Source organism: Rutidosis leptorrhynchoides, chromosome 2, assembly GCF_046630445.1.
Source record: "Rutidosis leptorrhynchoides isolate AG116_Rl617_1_P2 chromosome 2, CSIRO_AGI_Rlap_v1, whole genome shotgun sequence".
NCBI lineage: Eukaryota > Viridiplantae > Streptophyta > Magnoliopsida > Asterales > Asteraceae > Rutidosis > Rutidosis leptorrhynchoides.
This window is the reverse complement of record NC_092334.1, coordinates 397,120,214-397,138,725: the sequence shown is the minus strand read 5'-3', so window position 1 is coordinate 397,138,725 and position 18,512 is coordinate 397,120,214.

Genomic DNA, 18,512 nt, shown 5'->3' with positions numbered 1-18,512 from the left:
GCAATGTCCTCATTTGTAAGAAATCAGTAACAATTTAAATTATTGAGGGTGATTAGCGTAAAAAATTGATTAAATTTTATCAAAGTTTCCAAACATATTGGCGTTTGTTTGCTGAATGATAAATGGTGCACATCATTTGTTCATTCCGTCTGTTGGTACATCACATTTGTTTTTCGTTTTGTCGTCAAAACTAGCTTTTGCTGAACTTAATGCCAGTCTTTGAAAATGCGCTGTTTTACCCTGTTTTGTACAATTGACAATATACATACAATACAAATATAAACATGCATGACAATTTGAAATGGGACTTAAAATCCCACTTTCAAATCCTAAATGTGAAATATTAGTACACAATAATAATAAAAATTACATAAAAATTACATAAAAATATCCAATAACATAAGGTTAAACATGAATAAGTAAAAAGATAAAAACATAAAAATCATAAAAATAACTAATGGAACCAAATCAGTCTGGATAGGGGTTCCAGTTCATCTCGTCAGATGGGTTCCATTGTTGGTTATAGGTGTCCTGATAGGCTTGGTTATAGTCATACCGGTTAAAGGGTGGTCGGATGTCGGGGTTGTGTGGCGGAAAATGAGCAGATCGAGTAGGTACGTAGTTATTTGGTACCTGATATGATAGCTGGCTCATGATTTGGTGCTGATGAACTAACCAGCTATCGTGTTGGCGTCGCCTATAATCCTCGTATACTCGCTCGGAGTTCCACTGCTCGTACATACTATGTCTTGCCGCGTTCGTCATTGATTCCTCATCTATACGAACGTGGACATCAAGAATAGCATCTTGAAAGACATCCCTAATGTCTTTCGCTTCCTCCATTTCCTCGTCTGAGCCCCTTTCTACCTGTGGATGAGGGCCCTCATAGGGTACTGCCTGGTTGCGTCTACTTTTCAATACCTTAGCACCCACATAAACTTTCAATCCTAAAGGCTCAACCTGTTCTCTACAAAGCTGTAATGGACCCCCTTGGTTCCTATCAACACCTAAATACTCTCCAATGAGAGTAACAAAAATGCCTCCTCCTATTATACTCCCGTCCTGCATTCCTTCTACCATTTTAGATAAATAAAAACCAACACAGTACGGGATATTGACAAAGCTTCTAGGATCCCGAATACACTTTAGGTAGAATAAATCATGTAAGGTTATTTTTTCTTTATTGTTACCTCTTTGTGTAATCGAGTTAGCCAAAAATCTATGAATGATACGAAGCTCGGCTCTGTCAATATGTGTATAGGAGTATCCTCCCGCTCGTGTAAAAACATCAAAATGTGACATACGCCTCCAAATGGCGTCAGCGTCAAAGTTGCTATCTACCCTTTCACCATAATGAATCAAATTTGTACAATCGGGTAGTAGCAACTCACCAGAAGTATATATCTGTAAAGCCCTGGTCATGTCCATCATGGACATTCTGTACATCCTACCGCCAAGGATAAACCTAAGAAATCTTCTATCATCTATTCTAACTATATTTGTATCAAGTGATACAGTACTCATGAGCTCAACACACCATTCCTTATATACAGGTCTACGAATGGTGAAAAGACGTTCCCAATCTGTAAAAGAAGAGTTCTCGTACCTCTGAATCAGTAGCAGTCTGACTCTATTAGCTAGCTGAACTCTTTCCAAAGGATCCCAATCGATTACCCTTGGCACCTCTACATTTTTAGTTACCAATCTGAATTTGTTCCTTTGATATGTCTCGTAATCTCTCCATCTTCTATCAAATCTCAGATTAGGATGCAAAGTGTGCTCAGGAATCGTTGGGTATTCTACTGACGGCCTCATCGGGAATACTATGAATTCATTAACAAACTGTACCGGATCATAATAAGGTACGTGTTGATCAGGCTGTTGTTGTGGTTCCTGTTGTGGTTCTTGTTCGGGTTCTGGCTCGTGTTGCATTTCTGGTTCTGGTTACGGTGCTGGAGCAGGCTGTCTAGATGATGATGCTCCTGAACCTCCAGTATCGGCTTTCTGCAAAACACATTAAACACAAAATTTGTGCATCCAAATATGCATTAGTGTTAGCAAAATAACAACTTAAAACATTTACAATAACATGTTAAATCAAAATTAAACTTATACATATTTTCACAATTTTTTTCACAATTCTACACTTTTTTAAATAAGCACATATGAAAATGTAGACAAAGTTCATAAGTATTTAACTCAAATAACATGTCAAAATAGTCATTACTAACAATTAAACAAGTCTCAAATGGCAAATATATCAAATTAATCAAGTTCATGAATTTTCGCCTAAAAAGTCTACTTTAATCTTCAAAAATCATGTTTAGGATCAATGTTTGGATCATTTAACTACCTAAACATGTTACACTACTCAATTTAGCAATAATTCATGACAAAAATCGGCCATAACCTGTTTATATCAAAAAGCCCCAAATTGCGCAAGAACACAAACCCTAGATTTCTAAAAATTTTGAAGTTTTTGGCTTCAAATCATGTTAAATAGCATCAATCTAGGTTATACATGCATAAAATACTAACAATTTAACACTAATTACACTAGAAATTAACAAAATTGCATTAGGTAAAATATTGGTAATTATCACAAAAACTAGAAAATTTATGAGTTTAGGGGTGTAATTTTTACCTTTTTACTGAAGAATGAGAATCTAGGCATGATTAGAGCAAGAAAAATGACGAATTACGGTGGAAAAATGATGAAATTTGGTGAGATTTTGAGAGAATTTTGGGTATGTATGTGTGTTGTGGTGTAGAAGATAGAACAGGCGACTGCTTTTGAACCTGACCTGATTTTTCTCCCCATGCGATCGCATGGATGCAAAGGGCAAACTCCATGCGATCGCATGGAGTCCCGGGTACAGTACTTTCAGTTTTTTTTTTTAACCTTAAACTTTATAAAACATATTATTAATAAAATTTTAAAATTTTGTTTCTGTTTAGGATGAGGGCGTTTCGGATCGATGTCCTAGTCTGTCCCTCAACAAAATTTTAAAATTTGTCAATTCAAAGTGCGGTTTTAAAAGCAAAGATTTTTGGGTTTTTTAAATATTTTTGGCATACTTTAATTCAATAAGATTAAAAATAATGATAATAAAAGTTCTCGTCCCTCCCTCGGGTAAAGCAATTTCGGTTCAAAGACCTAGTCTTCAACTCACGAGGAATTTTAAAAATCATATTTTTAACTTAGCGAAATAAAGTAAATTTTTGTTTTTAAATTCACACCAAACTTAAATTTAAAATGCATAAAATTAAAAATTCATATTAAAAATTCACACCAAACTTAAATTATATTTTTGTTTTTATACATACAAACTTATATTAAAAATATTAATTTTTCAGATATTTACAATTTTAAAGAAGTTTACAATATTAATTTAATATTTATATATTAATTTTAAAAACATGGTAAAAAAAATTGAAAATCTTTTTAGCTTTTATCCCACTTTAATCAATCAAATATTATCAAAAATATGCGCCCCTCTTTTCGGTAAAGTAATTTCGGTTCCATGACCTAATTTAACTCATGACGAATTTTTGAAATATTTTGAGTTGATTGATTAAAGATATTTATACCTTAAGAATAAACGTTAAATTTCGCAGTGATGTAATAAATTTTTGAATGATAACAATAATTTCGGTCGCAAGACCTAATTTTATCGAATATCAATTTAATACTTTATAGCTAACAAATTAGCGTTTATTATCAAAAGGTTAAAAATAAAAATAAAAATAAAAATGAAAACTGTACAAACTTACCTGTGAAATATATTTCTTAGTCATATGCTCTAGCCCACTCATAAGATAGTCGGACTAATTGATTTTCCATGGCTACATAGGCGTAACCTCGAGCATTCAACGTTTTTTCTTCTAAACATATAAACGGTCCGTCTCTGCATAAAGTAACAAATTCGGTGTTTGAATAGGTTTGATTATTTGAACATTTACCTTCGTGTGACCATTTTTCGCATTTGTGACATCTTTCAAGGTGTCGTGCTCTTCTTTTCGCTGTGGATTTTGATTTTCCTTTACCAAATTGTAACTTATTATCTTCGCATCTGGATTCTTTTCTTACTCCGTCCAATTTACCTCTTATTAATGATACCAATTCACTTGGAAGTGTGTCATTATTACGTTTAGTGATCAAAGCGTGTAGCATTAGACCATGGTTTAGTTCACATGAAGTCTTCATTTCGTAAAACCTAAAAAAAAATAAAAATTCAGAATGGGGGGAGAAGACTAGTTCTTTAGGGTCTGCTAGGGAAAGACCATTCGAGTTTCATTTTCGAGAACCACACGAAAACAGAAAATCTAACTCTAACAGAAATACATATTATTCTTTTAAAGACTTGATTCTCCCCACACTTAGTTAGCTATGGTATCGAAATTGTGATTAACTTCGTTGTCAACTTTCATCGGACTATCTATGTAATGTTTAACTCTGTGACCATTAACCTTAAATTCAATCCCATTTGAATTTATCAATTCTACTGTTCTGTATGGGAAAACTCTTTTGACTATGAATGGTCCAGACCATCTTGATTTCATTTTTTCAGGAAATAGCTTGAATCGTGAATTGAAAAGAAGAACTCTGTCTCCTTCTTTAAATTCTTTTGAACTTCTGATTCTTTTATCATGCCATTTCTTCGTTCTTTCCTTATAGATTAAGGAATTTTCATATGTTTCATGTCTTAATTCTTCTAATTCGTTTAATTGACTTAACCGTAGACGTCCGGCTTCATGTAAATCAAGATTACATGTCTTCAAAGCCCAAAATGCTTTGTGTTCAATTTCTACTGGAAGATGACATGCTTTTCCGTAAACGAGTTTAAAAGGTGTTGTTCCAATTGGAGTTTTGTAGGCTGTTCTAAAAGCCCAGAGTGCATCCTCCAATTTAATGGACCATTCCTTCGGATTTGATCCTACGATTTTCTCTATAATAAGTTTTAAAGCTCGGTTGGTATTTTCAACTTGTCCACTTGTTTGTGGATGATAAGCAGTGGAGATTTTATGAGTTACTCCATATCTTTTGAGAACTTTCTCAAGTTGATTATTACAGAAATGAGTACCCCGATCACTTATTAAAGCTTTCGGTGTTCCAAACCTTGCAAAAAGACGTTTTAAAAAGTTGACTACAACTCGTGCATCATTAGTTGGGAGAGCTTGTGCTTCCGCCCATTTAGATACATAATCAATGGCTACGAGAATATATAGATTATTATGAGATTTTGGAAATGGACCCATAAAGTCAATACCCCAAATGTCAAACACTTCACATACTTGAATGACATTTTGTGGCATTTCATCACGTTGACTTATTTTTCCGGCCCTTTGACAAGTATCACAGGATTTGCAAAGAAGGTGTGCGTCTTTGTAAATTGTAGGCCAATAGAATCCAGCATCATAAACTTTTCTTGCTGTTATTTGAGGCCCATAATGCCCTCCTGTTGGTCCTGTGTGACAATGGTTTAAAATTTTACTAGCTTCATCTCCGAATACACATCGGCGTATTATTCCATCTGGACAACTTTTAAACAAATGTGGATCTTCCCAGAAATAGTGTTTTATATCACTAAAGAATTTCTTTCGTTTTTGGTACGACAATCCTTTTTCAAGGAATCCACATACTAAATAGTTTGCATAGTCTGCAAACCATGAAATTTCATTATAATCTATCTTCAATAGATATTCATCAGGAAAGTTGTCTTGTATGGCCGATTCATTTAGAACTTCTAATTCAGGATTTTCAAGACGAGAAAGATGATCAGCGGTGAGATTTTCTGCTCCCTTTTTATCTCGGATTTCAATATCAAACTCTTGTAAGAGTAAGATCCAACGGATTAATCTTGGTTTAGCATCTTGTTTCGAAAATAGGTATCTAAGAGCAGAATGGTCAGTATAGACCACCGTTTTAGCTAGAACAAGATATGAACGAAATTTGTCAAAAGCAAAGACAATTGCAAGGAGTTCTTTTTCAGTAGTTGTGTAATTTGTTTGTGCTCCTTGTAACGTCTTACTAGCATAATATATAGGTTGAAATCATTTTTCAATCCTTTGTCCTAAAACGGCTCCCATTGCAAAATCACTTGCATCGCACATAAGTTCAAACGGTAGATTCCAATTTGGTGTTATCATGATCGGCGCATTAGTGAGTTTTTCTTTAAGAATATTAAAAGATATGATACATTCATCTGAAAAGATGAATGGAGCATCCTTTTCTAGGAGTTTATTCATAGGAATGGCAATTTTAGAAAAATCTTTTATGAAACGTCGGTAAAAACCGGCATGCCCTAGAAAACTCCTAACTTCTCTAACATTGGTGGGATGTGGAAGTTTAGCAATTACATCTACTTTAGCTCTATCCACTTCAATTCCTTCCTTTAAAATTTTATGTCCAAGAACGATGCCTTCTTTAACCATGAAATGGCATTTCTCCCAATTAAGAACTAGATTTGATTGTTTGCATCTAATAAGCATTCGTTCAAGATTAACTAGACATGATTCAAAAGTATCACCGAAGACTGAAAAGTCATCCATGAAAACTTCCATGCATTCTTCTATCATGTCGTGAATAATCGCCAGCATGCACCTTTGAAAGGTTGCAGGGGCGTTGCAAAGTCCAAATGACATGCGTTTGTAAGCAAAAGTACCATAAGGGCACGTGAATGTGATTTTTTCTTAGTCCTCGGGTGCTATTGGAATTTGAAAATATTCGAAAAAACCATCAAGAAAACAATAGTAACTATTTCCGGCTAATCTTTCCAACATTTGATCAATGAAAGGTAAGGGAAAGTGATCTTTTCTGGTGGCGTCATTTAATTTTCTATAATCAATACATACACGCCATCCTGTTACAGTCCTAGTAGGAATAAGCTCATTTTTCTCATTTGTAATGACAGTCATGCCACCCTTCTTAGGCACGCATTGAACTGGGCTTACCCATGGACTATCAAAAATTGGATAAATTAAACCTGCATCAAGCAGTTTAATAATTTCTTTCTTAACAACATCTTGCATATTAGGATTTAGTCTTCGTTGGCGTTGCACATACGTTTTATGACCTTCTTCCATAAGGATTTTATGTGTACAATACGAAGAACTTATTCCTTTAATATCATGAATTTTCCATGCAATAGCTGGTTTATGAGATTTTAGTACAGAAATGAGTTGAGATTTTTCATTTTCAGTAAGAGAAGACGATATTATTACAGGTAATTCAGATTCACCATGTAAATAAGCGTATTCCAAATGGTTTGGAAGTGGCTTTAACTCTAATGTCGGTGGTTCTTCTATCGATGATTTATATCGATATCTGTCTTCTTCTTTTAGCATTTGAATTTCTTCTGTTGTTGGTTCATATCCATTAGCCATTAGTGTAGCTAACATTTCAGTTTCATCAATTGGTTCAGTTCCTTCTCCTAAAGAACATTCTCCTGTTCCTTGTAATTCTGGAAATTCTTCTAACAATTCTGCATGTGATTCTATAGTTTGAATATAATAACATGTATCATCTGCAGATTGCGGTTGTTGCATTGCTCTATCAACAGAAAAGGTAACACTCTCGTCCTCTATACTTAGGGTATGTTTCTTACAGAACACGTCTATCATTGCTTTAGCTTTGTTTAAGAATGGTATTCCTAATATGAGAGGAACTTGAGAGTCTTCTTTCATGTCCAGAACAACAAAATCTACTGGAAATACTAAAGTACCAACTTTAACTAGCATGTTCTCCATTATCCCTCTAGGATATTTTATTGATCTATCGGCTAGTTGTATGCTTATTCATGTTGGTTTCAATTCTCCAAGGTCTAGTTTAGCGTATAGTGAATACGGCATTAGATTTATACTAGCACCTAAGTCTGCCAATGCTTCTATTGAACTAAGACTACCCAGAAAACATGGAATTGTGAAACTTCCTGGATCAGATAGTTTTTCTGGTATTTTATTCAACAGCACTGCAGAACAATTAGCATTCATAGTAACAGCCAAGAGTTCTTCCGTTTTCTTTCTATTCGTGATTAGATCTTTCAGAAATTTAGCATATCTAGGCATTCCTGAAATTACATCAATGAAAGGAAGATTTACATTTATCTGTTTAAACATATCCAAGAATTTAGATTGCTCAGCTTCAAGTCTCTCTTTTTTCATTTTACTCGGGTAAGGAAGTGGTGGTTGGTATGGTTTAACATAAGGTTTTGCCTTAACTGTGTTATCTTCATTAACCTTTTCAACTACCGGTTCTTTTTTCTTATCTTGTTCAGGTTGTGGTTCTTGTGGAGTAGGAATAGCTTCCTCAGAAATTACAGGTATTTCAGGTGGTTTAAGTGTTGTACCACTTCTTGTGGTAATAGCTTTAGCTGTTTCATTCCGGGGGTTAGCATTTGTATCACTAGGTAGACTTTTCGGTTTTCTTTCACCTATTAACCTTGCTAGGTTACTTACTTCTTGTTCCAGATTTTGAATAGAAGCTTGTTGATTTCTAAATGCTTGAGCATTTTGTTCATTGGTTTGTTTCTGAGATGTGAAAAATTGAGTTTGAGACTCAACTAGCTTCGTCATCATATCTTCTAAATTTGGCTTTTTATCATCGGTTTGTGGTGATTTGTTTTAAAAATTATGTCTTTGCTGATTGTAAGTATTATTGGATACTTGTTGATTACTTGGACCTTGTTGGTTGTTGTATGAAACATTTCGATTATAATTCTGGTTTTGATTGTAAATCGGTCTTGGCGGTTGATAATTATTCTGATAATTATTTCCAGGCATTTGGTTTATGTATGAAACATTCTCTCTTTGTTCCATTGTTAGTTCAATAATGAGACAATCTTTTGTTAAATGTGGTCCTCCACACTGCTCACAACTAATTCGTATTGAGTGTATATCCTTAGTCATCTTTTCCATTCGTCTCTCGACAGCATCTATCTTTGCAGAAATGGAATCTAAGTCATGGCTAGAATCGGCTCTAGCTACTTTAGATGATCTAACGATATCTTTTTCTTGGTGCCACTCATGTGAGTGGGAAGCAGTGTTATCAATAATTTTGTAAGCATCAGTTTCAGTTTTCTTCATAATGGAACCTCCAGCTGCTATATCGATGTCTTTCCTTGTAGTGATGTCGCATCCTTGGTAGAATATTTGTACTATTTGACAAGTGTCTAAACCATGTTGCGAACATCCTCTCAATAACTTTCCAAATCTTGTCCATGCCTCATATAGAGTTTCATTTGGCTTCTGTGTGAACGTAACAATTTCTCCTTGAAGTCTCACGGCTTTGGATGCCGGAAAGAATTGTTTAAGAAAATTTTCAACTAAAACATCCCATGTATCAATCGCCCCTTCAGGTAACGATTCTAACCAATCTTTGGTTTCTTCCTTTAAAGTCCAGGGAAATAACATGAGATATATCTGTTCATCTTCAACTTCTCTTATTTTAAATAGTGTGCAGATCCTATTAAAGGTACGAAGATGTTCATTTGGATCTTCCATCGGTGCACCACTAAATTGGCATTGATTAGTCATCATGTGTAGAATTTGTCCTTTGATTTCATAATCTGGCACATTAATGTCTGGATGAGTAATTGCGTGACCTTGGCCAGTGCGTTTAGCTCTCATTCGGTCTTCCATACTTAAAGGTTCCAGATTCTCCATGATTGAATTTGTTGAATCTGAATAGCTAGAGGATTCTGATTTAATGGTTCGTTCCTCAACAATCTCTGTTTGAATGATTGGTGGTTCCGGAGGAAAAATTAATGGTTCAGGATCTATGAATCGTCCCTAGATATTCTCCGAATTCTCAATTGTGAGGTCGGGTTCAAAAAATAGATTATCGGAAATTTGAATTGGAGTACTTAGTCGACTGGATGACGATTCTAAAGAAAAATCAACGGCGACAATATTTGTGAGATGTCTTGATCGAGTTACAGGTGGTGAACGTAAAAAAGGTGGTGAACGTTTTGCTCGGTGCATTCACTGAATATCCTATTAGTTTTTTAAAAAGAAAGAAAAATTATATAAGTTATCCAATTAATAGACTTTTCTGATTTTGCCCACGTTTCGAATAGCCAAAAGATGCAGCAGAGGGGCAGGATTCGTTTGGTCTCAATATAATTGAGTACTGTTTGGCTCCAATAACCCGGTCCACGTACAAATCCAACTATTACTACGAACCATAAAATTTTGATTTCTATCAATTTAACCGCTTAAAATAATTTTTCGTAATTTAAAGAAATTTAGAGAAGAAGTAGAAAATTCTATGTCCTAAAAACTAGAATGGCGAGAAATAAGAAAGAAAAAGAGCGCGTCGGTATTAAAATTGGAGAAATAAGAAAGAAAAAGAGTGACTTATAAAACTTTAAAACACTCGACTAACCCAACCTTATTATTATTACTAACTTAAAATTAAAATTGCAAATTGAGATTACTAATTGGAGTGATAATTGATACATAGGTAAAAGGCGTCGAAAAATAAAAATAAGAAAGTAGCGCGTTGAAACTTAAAAAGGAACTAAAAACTGAGAATTAAAAGTTGCGTCTAAAAATATTAAAGCTTACAAGTAAAACTATATCCCAAATGGCAATAACTTAAAAAGGTACTAAAAACTTAGAACAGCGTCGCAAAATTCTAAAGCACCTAAATCTTAGTCTAAAGAAAAAGCACTTAAGGGATTTTACGGCAAATCTTAAAAATTTAGAAGTAAAATAACTATGGCAAAAACTATATCTTAAAACTAAATACGAGCGAAAAATACAAATATTACGCTAATAACAAATAAAAAGAGACAAAATATAAAAATATATTAAAATTTGTAAAAAGTACAATTTTTATAAAAATATTATTTTTATATTATTTATTTTATAAAACTAATTAAACTAAAATAAAACAAATTAAAAACTAAAATTAATTAATATTAAAAGTATAACCCTAATTAGGGTTAAAGTATAATAATAATAAATAATACCCCGTAATTAATGCAGTACGATGTCAACTGTGGCGTGTCAGCAGGGCTCATGCGATCGCATGAGTCCTAAGTTACCCGGCCATGCGATCGCATGGGCTAGGATTTCGGGCCAGTGATTGGGCTGCTACAGTACTGGACTCGAATTTATTTATATTTTTTTCTGTTTTGCTAAAATATATATATATATATATATATATATAATATATTTATATAAATTAAATAAAATTTATATTTTTACAAACTAAAAATAGAAATAAAGAAACTTTATAAAACTTAAATATTTAACAAACTCTTAAAAATATTTATATTTTTGTTTTTCTTTTTATATTTTAGAATATTTAAAACGTATTTTTACAAAAGCGTATTTTTTATAAAAGTAAACTTAAAAATAAAAATCTTTTTTTTTATATATTAGCGTTGCGCTTCCGGCGTTTAAGCAGATATGTTCCCCGGCAGCGGCGCCAAAAATACTTGATGTTATGCGAGGTGTATATGAAATAGCTTATATTTTACAACGAAATACTATTAAATACGATACAATTTTACACAAGATATTTATTTATTTATAGAATGGATATACTTAAACCTTGCTACAACACTTATGTAGTGACCCGAACTTTTCCATGTTTATATATATTAATTGAGATTGATATTTACATGATTAAATGTTTCCAACATGTTAAGCAATCAAACTTGTTAAGACTTGATTAATTGAAATATGTTTCATATAGACAATTGACCACCCAAGTTGACCGGTGATTCACGAACGTTAAAACTTGTAAAAACTATATGATGACATATATATGGATATATATATAGTTAACATGATACTATGATAAGTAAACATATCATTAAGTATATTAACAATGAACTACATATGTAAAAACAAGACTACTAACTTAATGATTTTTAAACGAGACATATATGTAACGATTATCGTTGTAAAGACATTTAATGTATATATATCATATTAAGAGATATTCATACATGATAATATCATGATAATATAATAATTTAAAACCTCATTTGATATTATAAACATTGGGTTAACAACATTTAACAAGATCGTTAACCTAAAGGTTTCAAAACAACACTTACATGTAACGACTAACGATGACTTAACGACTCAGTTAAAATGTATATACATGTAGTGTTTTAATATATATTTATACACTTTTGAAAGACTTCAATACACTTATGAAAATACTTCTACTTAACAAAAATGCTTACAATTACATCCTCGTTCAGTTTCATCAACAATTCTACTCGTATGCACCCGTATTCGTACTCGTACAATACACAGCTTTTAGATGTATGTACTATTGATATATTGATGTTATGCGAGGTGTATATAAAATAGCTTTTAATTTTTAGCAGGAAATACTATTAAATACGATACCATTTTACACAAGATATTTATTTATTTATAGAATGGATATACTTAAACCTTGCTACAACAATTATAGGCAGTGTACCTAATCGTACAGTAGTGTAGTTTTTAGTAAGTCCGGTTCGTTCCACAGGGAAAATCTTTAAACAAAGCTTAACGCTATATTAGTTTACTTTTATAAAAATACAAATATATATATAAGTAATATTATTATTATAAAGGGGGGTTTTTACCGTTTAATGACCGGTTTGTCGATTTTAAAGCTTTAGTCGCAGTTAAAACCAAATGTAAAATAATAAATAAATACAAGACTTAATTTAAAGCGTAAAGTAAATAACGATAATGAAATTGCGAATAATAAAAGTGCGATAAAATAAACTTGCGATAATTAAAAAGTACGATAATTAAAAGTGCAATTAAATACAATAACAATAAAAATGCGATAATTAGAAGTGCAATTAAATATAAAATAAAGGAAATTAAATATGAAATAAAAGAATTATGCTTATTTAAACTTCCGTAACCATGATGTTTGACGTGTTGATTTTAGTTTTATGCCCATGGGTTAATTGTCCTTTGTCCTGGATTATTTAATATGTCCGTCTGGTTTTTGTCCATAACAGTCCATCAGTCATAAATATAAAGTGCGAGTGTCCTCGTCAAATTATCCTTATACCCGAAGTTAAATATTCCAACTAATTGGGGACTTAAACTGTAACAACATTTTAATACTTTGTTTAATAATTACACCAGGATGTCGACTGAGTGTAACCCAAGGTTTTAATATTTTGTTATCAATTATACCAAGTGTCCTTGTACATAATTTCACCCCTGTTTTAAAATTATTCTAGTGGCTATTAATCCATTCCCGTGTCCGGTTAAATGAACGATTATTTGTACATATAAATACCCCGCCCATCGTGTCCGATCGAACGTATATGGTAATTTATAGGGACGCTCAATTGTAAATCTTTATATTAACATTAACAAACTATCATTTAGTTAAACAAATATAAAGCCCATTAATAGCCCATAGTCTAATTTCCACAAGTGTCGTTCTTTTGTCCAAACCCCAATTATGGTACAAAGCCCAATTACCCAATTTTAGTAATTAGCCCAACATCATGATTACTTCGAATTAAATAAGCATAATAATAACTTAGCTACGAGACATTAAATTAAAAAGGTTGAACATAACTTACAATGATTAAAAATAGCGTAGCGTTACACGGACAGAATTTCGACTTACACCCTTACAACATTTGCTAACATACCCTTATTATTAGGATTTAAAATTAAAATTAAAATTAAAATATAAATTATATATATATATTTACGTATATATTGAGAGAGAGATAGATTATGGATATTTTCATGGTTTTTGCGATCAAACTGCGTTTGCTTTTATAGGGAATTGAGTCCAGGTGAGCTCCGCGACTCGCGGCATTTTTGCTCTTCAAACTCCGCGAGTCGCGGAGTTTGAAATTCCAGCTCACTCTAAATTGGATCTTAGTCTGCCGACGGTTTATTATATAATATAATATATATATAATTTATATAATTAATTATATATTATATTATATTTATATACATAGTTAACTTGTAATTTTTAGTCCGTTGCGTCGAGCGTTGAGAGTTGACTCTGGTCCCGGTTCCGGATTTTCGAACGTCCTTGCGTACAATTTAATATCTTGTACTTTATGTTTTGAATCTTGTACTCTTGTAATTTCGAGACGTTTCTTATCAATAATTGGAACCTCTTTGATTGTATTTTGTACTTTTGAGCTTTTTGGTCGTTTGCGTCTTTAATTCGTCGAATCTGTCTTTTGTCTTCACCTTTTATTATTCAAACGAATATCACTTTTAAATAGAACAATTGCAACTAAAAGCTTGTCTTTCTTGAGAAATAATGCTATGAAATATATGTTCGTTTTTAGCATTATCATATATACACTCCAATAATCAGCTCTTAGCAGCCCATGTGAGTCACCTAACACATGTGGGAACCATCATTTGGCAACTAGCATGAAATATCTCATAAAATTACAAAAATATGAGTAATCATTCATGACTTATTTACATGAAAACAAAATTACATATCCTTTATATCTAATCCATACACCAACGACCAAAAACACCTACAAACACTTTCATTCTTTAATTTTCTTCATCTAATTGATCTCTCTCAAGTTCTATCTTCAAGTTCTAAGTGTTCTTCATATATTCTACAAGTTCTAGTTACATAAAATCAAGAATACTTTCAAGTTTGCTAGCTCACTTCCAATCTTGTAAGGTGATCATCCAACCTCAAGAAATCTTTGTTTCTTACAGTAGGTTATCATTCTAATACAAGGTAATAATCATATTCAAACTTTGGTTCAATTTCTATAACTATAACAATCTTATTTCAAATGATGATCTTACTTGAACTTGTTTTCGTGTCATGATTCTGCTTCAAGAACTTCGAGCCATCCAAGGATCCGTTGAAGCTAGATCCATTTTTCTCTTTTCCAGTAGGTTTATCCAAGGAACTTAAGGTAGTAATGATGTTCATAACATCATTCGATTCATACATATAAAGCTATCTTATTCGAAGGTTTAAACTTGTAATCACTAGAACATAGTTTAGTTAATTCTAAACTTGTTCGCAAACAAAAGTTAATCCTTCTAACTTGACTTTTAAAATCAACTAAACACATGTTCTATATCTATATGATATGCTAACTTAATGATTTAAAACCTGGAGACACGAAAAACACCGTAAAACCGGATTTACGCCGTCGTAGTAACACCGCGGGCTGTTTTGGGTTAGTTAATTAAAAACTATGATAAACTTTGATTTAAAAGTTGTTATTCTGAGAAAAATGATTTTTATTATGAACATGAAACTATATCCAAAAATTATGGTTAAACTCAAAGTGGAAGTATGTTTTCTAAAATGGTCATCTAGACGTCGTTCTTTCGACTGAAATGACTACCTTTACAAAAATGACTTGTAACTTATTTTTCCGACTATAAACCTATACTTTTTCTGTTTAGATTCATAAAATAGAGTTCAATATTAAACCATAGCAACTTGATTCACTCAAAACAGATTTAAAATTAAGAAGTTACGGGTAAAACAAGATTGGATAATTTTTCTCATTTTAGCTACGTGAAAATTGGTAACAAATCTATTCCAACCATAACTTAATCAACTTGTATTGTATATTATGTAATCTTGAGATACCATAGACACGTATACAATGTTTCGACCTATCATGTCGACACATCTATATATATTTCGGAACAACCATAGACACTCTATATGTGAATGTTGGAGTTAGCTATACAGGGTTGAGGTTGATTCCAAAATATATATAGTTTGAGTTGTGATCAATACTGAGATACGTATACACTGGGTCGTGGATTGATTCAAGATAATATTTATCGATTTATTTCTGTACATCTAACTGTGGACAACTAGTTATAGGTTACTAACGAGGACAGCTGACTTAATAAACTTAAAACATCAAAATATATTAAAAGTGTTGTAAATATATTTTGAACATACTTTGATATATATGTATATATTGTTATAGGTTCGTGAATCAACCAGTGGCCAAGTCTTACTTCCCGACGAAGTAAAAATCTGTGAAAGTGAGTTATAGTCCCACTTTTAAAATCTAATATTTTTGGGATGAGAATACATGCAGGTTTTATAAATGATTTACAAAATAGACACAAGTACGTGAAACTACATTCTATGGTTGAATTATCGAAATCGAATATGCCCCTTTTTATTAAGTCTGGTAATCTAAGAATTAGGGAACAGACACCCTAATTGACACGAATCCTAAAGATAGATCTATTAGGCCTAACAAACCCCATCCAAAGTACCGGATGCTTTAGTACTTCGAAATTTATATCATATTCGAAGGGTGTCCCGGAATGATGGGGATATTCTTATATATGCATCTTGTTAATGTCGGTTACCAGGTGTTCACCATATGAATGATTTTTATCTCTATGTATGGGATGTGTATTGGAATATGAAATCTTGTGGTCTATTATTATGATTTGATATATATAGGTTAAACCTATAACTCACCAACATTTTTGTTAACGTTTTAAGCATGTTTATTCTCAGGTGATTATTAAGAGCTTCCGCTGTCGCATACTTAAATAAGGACGAGATTTGGAGTCAATGCTTGTATGATATTGTGTAAAAACTGCATTCAAGAAACTTATTTTGTTGTAACATATTTGTATTGTAAACCATTATGTAATGGTCGTGTGTAAACAGGATATTTTAGATTATCATTATTTGATAATCTACGTAAAGCTTTTTAAACCTTTATTGATGAAATAAAGGTTATGGTTTGTTTTAAAATGAATGCAGTCTTTGAAAAACGTCTCATATAGAGGTCAAAACCTCGCAACGAAATCAATTAATATGGAACGTTTTTAATCAATAAGAACGGGACATTTCAACTTATAGGCAGTGTACCTAATCGTACAGTAGTATAGTTTTTAGTAAGTCCGGTTCGTTCCACAGGGAAATCTTTTAAACAAAGCTTAACGCTATATTAGTTTTATTTTATAAAAATACAAATATATATAAGTAATATTATTATTATAAAAAGGGAGTTTTTTTACCGTTTAATGACCGGTTTGTCGATTTTAAAACTTTAGTCGCAGTTAAAACCTAATGTAAAATTTTAAAAATAAATACAACTTAATTTAAAGCGTAAAGTAAATAATGATAATGAAATTGTGATAAATAAAATTGCGATAAAATAAACTTGCAATAATTTAAAAGTACGAAAATTAAAAGTGCAATTAAATACAATGACAATAAATAAAAGTGTAATAATTAGAAGTGTAATTAAATATGAAAATAAAAGAATTATGCTTATTTAAACTTCCGTAATCATGATGTTTGACGTGTTGATTTTAGTTTTATGCCCATGGGTTAATTGTCCTTTGTCCTGGATTATTTAATATGTCCGTCTGGTTTTTGTCCATAACAGTCCATCAGTCATAAATATAAAGTGCGAGTATCCTCGTCAAATTATCCTTATACCCGAAGTCAAATATTCCAACTAATTGGGGACTTAAACTGTAACAAGGTCTTAATACTTTGTTTAATAATTACACCAGGATATCGACTGCGTGTAACCCAAGGTTTTAATACTTTGTTATCAATTATGCCAAGTGTCCTTGTACATAATTTCACCCCTGTTTTAATAATTCTAGTGACTATTAATCCATTCCCGTGTCTGGTTAAATGAACGATTATTCGTACATATAAATATCCCGCCCATCGTATCCGATCGAGTGTATATGGTTATTTATAGGTATGTCCAATTTTAAATCTTTATATTAAAATTAACAAACTATCATTTAGTTAAACAAATATAAAGCCCACTAATAGCCCATAGTCTAATTTCCACAAGTGTCGTTCTTTTGTCCAAACCCCAATTATGGTACAAAGCCCAATTATCCAATTTTAGTATTTTAGCCCAACATCATGATTACTTCGTTTTAAATAAGCATAATAATAACTTAGCTACGAGACATTAAATTAAAAAGGTTGAACATAACTTACAATGATTAAAAATAGCGTAGCGTTACACGGACAGAATTTTGACTTACACCCTTACAACATTCGCTAACATACCCTTATTATTAGAAATTAAAATTAAAATTAAAATTATAATATAAATATATATAATACGTTTAGATAGAGAGGTTGATATATGATGGATTATGATGAACCAAACACGCGAATTTATAGGGCTGTGGCCAGAAAAAGGGCCTCATGCGATCGCATGGGCTTTGCCCTTCAAGGCCATGCGATCGCATGGCCAGCTGGGGAGGCTCACATTTGGTTGTTTTCTTCTGCCGACGGTTTATAAATAATAATATAATATATAAATAATTATAAGAATTATTTAAATATTATATTTTATTTATGTTCATAGTTGACTTGTAATTTTTAGTCCGTTGCGTCGAGCGTTGAGAGTTGACTCTGGTCCCGGTTCCGGATTTTCGAACGTCCTTGTGTACAATTTAATATCTTGTACTTTGCGTTTTGAATCTTGTACTCTTGTAATTTTGAGACGTTTCATATCAATAATTGGAACCACTTTGATTGTATTTTGTAC